At 46.4% G+C, this 6,431-nt stretch overlaps 1 pseudogene; it reads left to right on the plus strand.

The window, feature by feature from the left end:
• The first annotated feature begins 4,756 nt into the window (after positions 1-4,756).
• The window catches only part of LOC101980214, a 25,083-nt pseudogene continuing 23,408 nt past the window's right edge, over positions 4,757-6,431 (plus strand).

Genomic DNA, 6,431 nt, shown 5'->3' on the forward strand with positions numbered 1-6,431 from the left:
TAACCACTGAGCCATCTCTCTAGCCTCTTATTGGCTAACTCTCACATCTTGATTTAACCCATTTCTAATAATTTGTGTTCGCCACAAGGTCGTGGCTTACCGGGAAAGATTCAGCACGTCTGATTCTGGCAGGTCCATGGTAGTTCTTCCTGTTTGCCTTTTTCCTCCCAGCATTCAGTTCTGTCTTCTCCACCTACCTAAGTTCCACCCTATCAACTAGGCCAAGTCAGTTTCTTTAATAACCAATAAAAGCAACACAAATACAAAAAATCCTCCTACACCAGTTAATACCTACTTATAAGTGAATAAATACCATGTTTATCTTTATGGGACTGGGTTTCCTCACTCAGGATTATTTTTTTATAGTTCCATTCATTTGACTGCAAATTTTATGATGTCATTGTTTTTTCTGCTGAGTAATATTCCATTTTGTAGATGTACCATATTTTCTTTATCCATTCTTTGGTTGAGAGGTATCGAGGTTGTTTCCAGGTTCTGGCTATTACAAATAACACTGCTATGAACATATTTGGGCAAGTGTCCTTGTGGTATGATTGAACATCCTTTGGGTATATGCCCAAGAGTGGTTTAGCTGCATCTTGAGGTAGATTGATTCCAGTTTTCTGAGAAATCACCGTATTGATTTCCAAAGTGTCTGTACAGGTTTGTGCTCTCACAGCAGTGGAGGAGTGTTCCCTTTACTCCACATCCTCTCCAATATGAGCTGTCATTAGTGTTTTTGATCTTGGCCATTCTGACAGGTGTAAGGTGGTATCTCAGAGTTGTTTTGATTTGCATTTCTCTGATGGCTAAGGATGTTGAACAATTCTTTAAGTATATCTCAGACATTTGAGATTCTTTTGAGAATTCTCTATTTAAATATGTACCCCATTTTAAAATTTGATTATTTAGCTTTTGGTGTCTAGTTTCTTCAGTTCTTTATATATTTTGGAGATCAGCCCTCTGTCAGATGTGGGATTGGTGAAGATCTTTTCCCATTCTGTAGGCTGTCGTTTTATCCTATTGATAGTGTCCTTTGCCTTTCAGAGCTTTTCAGTTTCAGGAGGTCCCATTTATTTATTGTTGATCTTAGTGCCGGTGTGATCGATATTCTGTTCAGGAACTTGTCTTCTATGACAATGTGTTCAAAGCTACTTTCCACTTTCTCTTAGGTTCAGTGTGGTTGGTTTTATATTGAGGTCTTTGATCCACTTGGACTTGAGTTTTGTGCAGGGTGATAGATATGAATCTTTTATGCATTGTTTTGTACGCTGACATCCAGTTTGATCAGCACCATTTGTTGAAGATTCTTTCTTTTGTTCCACTGTGTATTTCTGGCTTCTTTATCAAAAATCAGGTGTCCATAGGAGTGTGGATTTATGTCTGGGTCTAGTGATGACCTCATTTTCCGGTGTGCCGGTTTCCCATCATCTCCCATAACTCATGTCTGTTTGGTTTGTTAATCTCTTTTCTTCAGATCTAATGCAATTATCCTTCCTGCATGCTGATGTCATGTCCTGTACAAACACTGAAGGAGAAAACACTTCATTATCCCCTTTCTTCCCGAGGAAACGAGTCAAATCAACCATATTGAGCCTTCTACCTCCCACAGGAATTCTTCAGGGATTTAACCTTGTCTCATGCCAAGAACAGAATTTTGTGTGTGTTCCTCAGCCCCAAATGACTGCGGAGTTTGGGGATGATGGGTGATTTGGGGACATAGAGCTTCTTTCCCATGACAGACACCAGGTGGTGACAGGGATGGTACTCTGCCTAGCACACTGCTCAGTGACCACAGTTCGAGGTTCACCCCTGCTTGTCACCCCACTCTGGTGATGACCTTCTCTACCCCGTTGACACAGAAGGTCAGACCCATGGTGGATTTGTTGTGGTCTTGCTCTCCTTCTTTACGGGCCAGCTGTCATTAGCATCCATACAGAAAAGCCTTTGACCCCTGGACTGTGAATAACTATTATTAATAAAAGAGTGAGTGGCTTACAGAGGTGTTATTGCATATTTCCATGTTAATAATGCCATAAATCCCCTCAGAATGATATCTCAGAATTCAGAGGGTCACATTTTATGAACTCTGGACTTCGGATGGGGCTAGAAAGCCTGGGAAGGAGCTGTGCAGAAGGCCTCCAGGAGAGTCTGGTGCTGGGTCCTGACGCCCCCTGCTTGGCTTTCTCCTGTCCTTGTATGTGTGTCACCACAGGGTCTGTCTGAAGCCTGATTCCAGGTGGAGGGGTCGGAACTGTCTGTTCAATTCATTTGCTTATTTATTGATTGGACGATCTGAGTTCTTTATTGGTTCTGAATATTAGCTGTTGGCTGTAAAGGTGGCAGCCCCTCCCCCTCCTCCCTTGTGTAGCTGTCGCTCCGTTCTGTTGATGCCCTCCTTGACTGACAGAACTCTTTAACGTCATGCAGTCCCATTTACGACTCTTACTACCAATCTCTGAGCCTTTGGAGTCCACGCCAGAAAGCTGTTGCCTATTGTAGACGGACGCTAAAAAGAAATCCCACACTAGTTCAGAATCGAGTATGATAAAGGGTTATTTATTTAGGGGTAGACTCACAGATCCTCTGCTCGAACGGGGAACAGCAACCGAATCCTGCAGCCCGGAGAGGGTGTGCGCACTTTACCTCGGCATTTCTAGCATGAGAGGCCACGCCCAAGTGGGCGGTAACTTAAAGGCTACTGGAGGATTTCCTACAGCAGCCTATGTTTGTGTCTTGAGGTGTCTGCCTGTGTTTCCTTCTAGGAGCTTCAGGCCTCACGTAAAAGTCTTTGACTCACCAAGGCCAGCTGGCCTGGGTCTGAAAAAGCCTGGGATAAAACCGGACTCGCTGAACATAGCAGACAATGAGGACTACTGAGAACTCAAAAACAATGGCAATGGGTCTCTGATCCTACTGCACGCACTGGCTTTGTAGGAGCCTAGGCAGTTTGGATGCTCACCTTACTAGACCTGGATGGAGGTGGGGGTTCCTTGGACTTCCCACAGGGCAGGGAACCCTGATTGCTCTTCGGGCTGAGGAGGGAGGGGAACTGAATGGGGGAAGGGGGGGGAAATGGGGGGCGGTGGCTGGGAAGAGACAGAAATCTTTAATAAATAAATAAATTAAAAAAGTCTTTGATCCATTTTGAGTTAATTTGAAGTTTTTTTTACTATTTTTATTTATGTATATTGTGTCTGTAGGAGTGTATGTCGTGTGTGTGAATGTAATTTTGCCAGCATGATTTGCTTTTCCCAGTGTGTTTTGATACCTTTATTAAAAATTAGGTGGCCATAGCTCTGCATGTGTGTGTGTGTTTTCTTTTTTTTGTTTTTGTTTTTTTCTGGCTTCATCTTTGTTTTGAAGCAAAGTCTCCCACTGGTCAGCCAGTGAGCTCCAGAGAGCTCTTGGGGTCCCAGAGAGCTCTTGGGGTCTTCCTTCTATATTGAAATCACAAGTGAATGTTATTGTATTTGGCTATACAAATCAAAAACGAATTAAATTCAGATTGCCGGCTTTGTGCAGCAAGCACTGTTACTTGGTGGGCCACCTCCCAGCTGCACCCAGCCGCACACAGGAGACAGACCTTCCCTATCTAAACTGCAGCCCTCCTCCTGTTCAGAGATCACCTCAGGGAGAGCGGTGTGATTAAAACTCAATTGTTCTTTCTAAACTCACAACCCTAGTGTAAATCTGGAAGAAAACTGCCTAGTAAAACTTCCCAACAGAGAGCGTTCTCTATGCAGATTTGATCAGCATTGTTCTGTCTCTGCCAACCAAAGGTGGAAGGCAAGTGCTTGTTCAGCGCTCTCTCTCTCTCTCTCTCTCTCTCTCTCTCTCTCTCTCTCTCTCTGTCAAAGCAAGACCTGTCCCTGTCATCTTGGGTAGGTGACATAATTTTGCTGTTTGATTGGCTGCCAGGCAGAGGCCTCCAGGGCTCCGAGTCTCCCTCTTCCCCATCATTTCAACTGTAGCAAGCCCGCTTTCATCGACTTGAGTGAAAATCCCCCAGGCCACTTAGGACAGGATCAAATACGAATCATTTTTCCCCCTGACATTTAAAACATTTGTTATGTAAAACCATCTTTTAAATCTCCAGAAGTGTTTATTTTTGTCCTAAGAAGGCATGCATCCAACACTTAAAAGAGATAGAGTCTTCAAAGGCAGAGCTTACAGTATTTAAAGCTTTTCCCCACTTCGCAATTAAATACCTCTGATCTTGGGTTATTCGGCGTCAATATTTTGGATTTTCCTTCTTCCTGTTCTCCTTTGTTACCTTCTTTCTTCCAGGAAGAGGAGCATCTGGAGGGGAGGCTTTCTTTCCTGAGATGTGTATTAGTCAGTGGTCCATCACTATAATGAGATACCCAAGGCAATTAACTTATAAAGAGAAAAGTTCACAGTTCCAATCCAAGATAGAATGGACACATTGCTTTTGGTTTGTGCCAAGGCAGCATATCCGGGCGGGGAGGGGGCGGGAGGGGGGAGTGTGGTTAGAAAATTCCCTACATGGTGAGCAGGAAATGGAATGTAACTGGAGATGGGTGCACGGTCCTCTTCAGACTCCCTTGTGCACTCGGGGCCTTCCACCAGGCACTGCCTCGACTCTTGTCCTTACTTTCGTGCGCTCTCCTTTCACTTTTGTGCATGGGCGTTTTGCCTGCATGTATGTCTGAGTACACATGCATGTGGTGCCCGAGGAGCCAGAAGGTGTTGGATCCCCTGGGACTAGGGTTTCAGGTGGTTGTGAGCCGCCATGTGGGTGCTGGAGATGAACCTGGGTCCCGTGGTAAAGCAACCGGTGCTCTTAACGGCAGAGCCATCTCTACTGTCCGTAGCTCCTGTCTCTCAAAGGGTCTGTCATCTCCTGACAGTGCCACAGGCTGGTTACTGGGACTTTAACACGGGCCTTTGGGGAACACTCATTGGAGCTACAGTTTTGATGGCCTTTTCTAAATGTCTGTATTAACATTGCTAATAGGTACGCGAGGGTTTAATCCTGGCTGCCAACTTGACTGGATCCGGAACCAACCAGAGACAAGCCGTGAGGGCGTGCCTGTGAGGAGGGCCTTTCTTAATGATTAGGTTATCTGAAGTGGGAACCTTCTGGTGAGGCAGTAGCCTCGTGGACTGAGCAGCTACTAGGCTCTCAGCGTCTCAGAGTGTAGGCAGTCACTGGGATACCCAGTCTGTGTGAGCCAATCTAATACCAAGTACCTTTGTTTACTTAGACATCTTGCTGACCTAAAGTTTCAAATATGAAGTCGCAGAAGACTCCCTCATTTCCCCCTTTCTTCCTTCCTCATCTCCTTCTCTTCCTCCCCCCTCCCTTCTTTTTTCCTTCCACGTTAAGTCTTTCGGCTGGACTAAAAGATTTCCCAGCCTTGAAAGCCTGGTGCCTTGGCTCCGTTACGTGCACTTCTCCAAAATGGCCAAAAGAGGGCACCAGACACAAACGAGTCCGCGTACCTCCAGGGCGCTGCGGCTTTCCGGGGAAACCTCAAAACCCCGATTCTGCCGATTCTGCCGAGCCTCCTGGCCTGTTCCTAGGCTACTGGAGCTCTTAATCCTCCGCAGAACATGATGTTAACGAGGAAGCCAAAAAACCGGGAAAAGAAACAGAGAAAGCAAGCCAACAAGCAGAACAATAGGGAAGGGACAACATAGTCGTTCTTTCGCTGGGTAAAGGGACTGGCTGGCTTCAAGTGCAGAAGCCGAGCCAGCAGGCTGCCTGGTCCCAGGTTAGTCCTGCACAGGCATTTGGGGCCTCAGGGCGAGTCAGGGTAGCACGTGTTTTCAGTCCAGCGCTCCTAAGCAAAAATATGCTGTCTCTAGTCCCAGATATACCTTTGTTAGGGCCTGTTCTACACCCTCCCTGAGTCTGGCCCTGGTGACACTGTCGTCTTTTTCTGTGGCGTCTTCTGTCTTTATTCTAGCTGTCACCTTTGGCTTCTGCCCTATATCTCACCCTGGGTAGCGAGTACTGGGGACCTTCCCGCATTCCTGAGTCCTCATTTCTTCCTATGGAAGGGACTGAGATGAGGACGGCGCCTGGGATTGTCCTAGCGTTAGCACATCGTATGACTTCGTTAAATAAACCAAGTGGCAAGGGGGCTGAGGAGAGGGCAAAAGAGCCCTAGAGGCAAGCACAGAAGCCCCATTTTTCAGGGACCACCAGGGCTTGCCTCCCAAGTAAGGCTTGTAGGAGGGTCCCCTGCGGAGTTTTGGGTGCGGTTTCCACTTCCAGAGCCTCTCTTTTATCTTTCTATTTCTTTCTTCCTTTCACCCCAGCTCCTCTTTACTGCAGAGCGTGGGTAGGGCCATCGCTGCTGGGGGGAGCCGAGCTTTGTTCTCACAAGCTCGTGTGTGTGTGTGTGTGTGTGTGTGTGTGTGTGTGTGTGAGAGAGAGAGAGAGAGAGAGAGAGAGAGAG

This window comes from Microtus ochrogaster, chromosome 6 (genome assembly GCF_000317375.1).
Source record: "Microtus ochrogaster isolate Prairie Vole_2 chromosome 6, MicOch1.0, whole genome shotgun sequence".
In the NCBI taxonomy this organism is placed as follows: domain Eukaryota; kingdom Metazoa; phylum Chordata; class Mammalia; order Rodentia; family Cricetidae; genus Microtus; species Microtus ochrogaster.